Source organism: Thunnus albacares, chromosome 10 (genome assembly GCF_914725855.1).
Source record: "Thunnus albacares chromosome 10, fThuAlb1.1, whole genome shotgun sequence".
Taxonomy (NCBI): domain Eukaryota; kingdom Metazoa; phylum Chordata; class Actinopteri; order Scombriformes; family Scombridae; genus Thunnus; species Thunnus albacares.
In genome coordinates, this window is record NC_058115.1 from 29436676 (window position 1) to 29441944 (window position 5269).

The window sequence follows — 5269 nt, forward strand, 5'->3', positions numbered from 1 at the left end:
TTGGTCGTCACTTTCATACATCTAGGTTGTGCAATTTGATTTGTTGCCTCAGCATAAAGCTTTTTGGTCCATAGAAAGTCCTGTACATTGCATTAGTGTTGTATTGTCTTCTACCGCACCGTTTTGCTGTGAGTTATTTACTTTTTATTGCTAAATTGTGTAATTACTCGTAGACCAAAAAAAACAATCGTATCAAAAATTAAAATCAAACTTTCAAAATATGAATCTGTTATCAGTTGGACAAACTTAAAGGAGTATTTGAAAGCTAATTAATAACTGTGATAAAAATATATATACAAAAGATAAAACATTAAAACCAAGTCATTCTAACTCTATAATATTCTACAGTCATGTTTGCTACTTTCTGACATTACTTTTCAATAAATGAGATGTATGTTGGGAAAAAGAACCTCTGATGCACGTTCTTTCTTCCTATGCAACAGCAAATCAAAAAATTTTGGCATTTATATCACACAGGGGGAGCTTATTTTGCTGCTGAAGGCAAAAGTGCCGAATCCTCCGACAAATAAACACAGATATTTGACGACAGACTGCTGAGACAGCGAATAGGACGGCAGCTTTTATGCCTCCCTGACCTGGACGTCTTATAGGTGTGGGATAACAGGATTTATAAAAAGCCTGAAATAGAGAAACGCCATGATAACAGTGAGTGTCTGTGAGTCCACAATAGATATGAGACCGACCTGAGTATAAATAACACAAGTCATGACCCTTCAGTTCCAGGCAGTGCAGGATAGCAGCGAGCTGATATTTCTGTGTCCTGATGGTGATCCGTACATTGGAGATATTTCCGCTTAGAAAGGAAAAGAAGCAGCTAAATATATATATATATATAATAAATAATCCTCAACCAAATAGCAACTAGAGCTAATCAATCAATATTATCCTTTATCGACTGGCAGCAGTGTCATATTATGATGCTATCATCATGTATTGTGTTTTAGTTTTATAATTTTGTTGTCTTAATTAATAATTTCGATCAACCTGCAAACAAACTTTATTTGTATAATAACTTTCAAACAGGATGGTGCAATTCAATTAATAGATGACTGTAGAGCTGAATTGCTTAATCAATTAATTAATCACCAACTATTTTGATAATTGATTAATTGTTCTGAGTCATTTTTAAGAAAAATTATCCAGATTCTCTGATTCCAGCTTCTCAGATGTGAATATTCTGGTTTCTTTAGTCGTCTATGATGATAAACTGAATATCTTTGGGTTGTGGACTGTTGGACAAGACAAAATAAGACATTTGGGGACGTCGCTTTGGCCTTTGGGACATCATTTTGCACCATTTTCTGACATTTTATAGACCAAATGACTAAACTATTAATCGAGAAAATAATCAGTTTATTAATCAATAATGAAAACAAGCCCTAGCTGACTGACAAGATGATAAGACAGAACAAATGTAAACAGTAAAACAATTTGAAACTAATTCATGAAAATGTAATAAAACCAATAAACTGTTCCTCAGCCCTAATGGCAACCAGGCAACATCTTAGGAGGGTCATTTTGGACATTTAAATCTTGAAACATCCACTTGAAAATAAATTCAGACTGTTTGGTTACATACCAGAATGTAATCAGACAGTTTTTAGATAAAGACTCACCAAACTCTCCAAACTCCTCATTAACAAGTGATAAAACTAGTTATTGTAAACATGAAATGAAGAATGATTTTGCAACTTCAGGACTTCTCTCTATTACTAAAAAAACACTCAACTGTAGCTTGTTTCAGCTAATTTAACTTGCAAGGTTAGATGTTGACTAATTTAATAAGCTGTGACCCTTTTTCCCTTTTCCTTTATTTAACTATCAAAAAGTGACTCTGAGAAGCTTCATTCTGACAATAAATACAATAAAGACAACATAAACAGGCTCAGAAAACTGTCACACACTAAACAGATCATAGAAATTGTCCATTTAAGGAGTACGTAAGTGCATTTGAATTGTGTGTACTTAACGTTTTGGTGCTAATGCTAGTGTTGGGGTGAGAAACTGCTCATCTTGAACTGACTCCGTGTCCTGTAATGAAAAGCGTTGCTGCTCTATCTGCAGGACTACGGCTATCTTTCTAAAACACTGTATTTCTTGGTTGCAGTTTTCCCAGCATGCAGTCTCCTTCACTGCCTGTCAAGATAAGTCTGTAACACGTTATACTGTATTTAGAACAGTCCAGTCTTCACTCATTAACATGGTAGTAGATAACAAAGGCTCCACACTCTGCATGTTGAGTGCACTTTCTTCTTTTTATCTTCTACTTTGTTGAAAAGGCCTGTACTGTATGTCAACACCTTCCCAGCTGCTCCACACTGAACATATTATTTCTAAACTCAAGAACCATTGCTGCCCCTCAGATTTCCCCCATTTTTATTTTGTGTAGAAAGTTTTTGGGGTGTTTTTCTCTTGTCTTGGGCTGATTCAGGAACCGCTACCAACATGGACATTAAGAAATTGTACATGATGTTGTGTGATTTTGGTTATTGCTCGTAATCAGACTGTTATTCCTGTTACTTTATTATCTTGTTCTCTTTGTTTTATTCTGTTACCGAATGTCAATGTTCATAAACATAGCACAAAAAGTAAGAAAATTTGTATTTGGTAGATTATTTCTTTGTTGTAACAATGCTTCTTAGCAATAAATCTTATACCATTGGAAAGCCTGTTTATTTCCCTTTTAAATGGTGCCACATTTGTAAGGAACATTTGTGGGATGAGCAGCAGAGCTGAGTATGTGAGTTGCACCCATGAAAAATATGCCAAATCTTCTCTGCCAATGCCAAACAGTTTATTCTGCCATTGACTCTTGTTTTGAGCTTCTGGTACCCCCAGGTGCTGCCAATCAGGTGATAGAGTTAACATCTTTTGGTGGAGGCGGTGTGATGGTGTGGGGCGGCATCTCCCTCACTGGAAAAACGAGGCTTGTTATCATTGGAGGCAATCTCAATGCAGAGAGATATCGAGATGAGATTCTGTAACCAGTGGCAATCCCATATCTCCACAGTCTGGAACCTCCAAGATGATAACGCTCGCCCCCACAGAGCAGGGTTTATCAGAGACCACCTCCAGAATTTGGGAGTGGAGTGACCTCAAACCTATTGAACACTTGTGGGATCAGCTTGGGCATGCTGTTCGTGCCAGAGTGACCAACACAACCACGTTGGCTGACTTGCGACAAATGCTGGTTGAAGAATGGGACGCCATCCCACAGCAGTGTGTGACCAAACTGGTGACCAGCATGAGGAGGAGGTGCCAGGCTGTTGTGGCTGTGTATGGTTCTTCCACACGCTACTGAGGCTCCTGTTTGTTAAATAAATAAATTGTTGAATTGCCAATATGTCTTGTTTCTTCAAACTTCAATCATCCAATCCACCAAACACCAAACAAGAGTCAATGGCAGAATAAGCTGTTTGGCATTGGCAGAGAAGATTTGGCATATTTTTCATGGGCGCAACCCACATACTCAGCCCTGCTGCTCATCCCACAAATGCATGTTCCTTACAAATGTGGCACCATTTAAAAGGGAAATAAACGGGCTTTCCAACCGCATAAGATTTATTGCCAAGAAGCATTGTTACAACAAAGAAATAATCTACCAAACACACATTTCCTTACTTTTTGTGCTATGTTTAGTTCACTTATTTCTCGTTATTGCTTTTTGCTGCATTTTGAAAGGCACTTTGTAATCACTGGTTTTGATAAATAAAATAAGTAAAACTGACTAAAAACGTTTTATGTTCACCCTGCTGAATGTATACCTGACTAATGAGCTTTAAAAAAAAGGGGGACATGTTTACTTTCTACACTAACTAGAAGCATCAACTTCTGCTATAAGCTTAGAGATGGGAGATAAATCTTTATTAAATCAATGATGTGATACAAAACTGGGTGTTGTCTGGGACTTTTTGCTGTTGTAACATTGTGATACAGCTTAAATGTTGTTCTTCTTGTTCAAGTGCACATGGACCGGAAAACAGGAAACTCTGTTCTGCAAAATTACCATTTGAGCCAATTTTTAACCATTTATCAGAGTTTTATCAGGTTCACAATATGTTCAAATCTGACTCTTTAAGATCAACATTAGCTTATCATTACCACACTTAATAAAAAATACCATTAATCTCAGTTTCATCCGGGTCAAAAGCAGCCTTCATATTCCCTCAGGATGCCATTTCTGTTGGAAAAACAAAACAACCCCGAGGTAATCGTACTGGTGACAAAGTGTGAATCATGACGATCTCATGAGGCATTCCCGCTGCGAGACGTGGGATCATCTCCTTACAATCTGTAGGTGAGACGGCTCGTTGCATCATACAGGAATGTAGTTAAGTGTTGTTTTTACACATAATTACAGTGTCAACATCCCGACACAAACACTCATCGCGGGGGCTTCTGTGATTTCTCATCATCAGAGGAAGTTGTACACAGATCCAGCTGGTGGCTGCTGAGTCAGAGGCTGATGTCATGAGGTAAGTGGGCTGATTGATGTATATTAGCACGTAGTCAATACAAACTATTTGTCAATGTTTCCACAAGAAAACAGATCTGCCTGTTTCATCATACAGTTTACTGTGGTCTTCATGTATGGAGATGTTTATGTGCAGTGACGCAACAACAGCTCACATAGGTGTTACCAACAATCCTGGTGAAGAATAATTTTTAAAAACTGTATCAATTAGGGATGATTCAATTGATTATATTCATTATTTTGGGGTCCATTTTTTAATCATTAAAGTGTCAGAATATTTAAAAAATGTCCGCAGCACAAGGTGACAGCTTCAAATTGATTGTTTGACTAACAGTCTGACACCTCAGTGCATTCAATTTACAATGATATGCAACAGAAAAAAAAACAGCAAACCTTCAAATTTGACAAGTTGGAACAAACAAATGTTGATTGACAAATGAATTAATCAACTAATTGTTACAGCACTATCATAGATTTGCGAAAATACTTAAAAATAAAGATCAGACAACACATCATAAAAAACAGTTCTGATTGACCATAAATTGATTCTCATACGCTCAGATTTTTTTGGTCACTTCCCAGAGTATAACTGGTTGTTTATTGGACCAGTAGAAAAGCAGAGGAGCCACATAAAATCCCTGTCCGTTTGTCTAATTACCATAAAGACCAAGATTAGACAAACTAAGAATTGCAAATCAAAAATCAGAAATGCAAACCAAAAGACAATAGAGTCACTCTGAAGCAGTGATTTTGGATGCAAATCACATTTCTTTG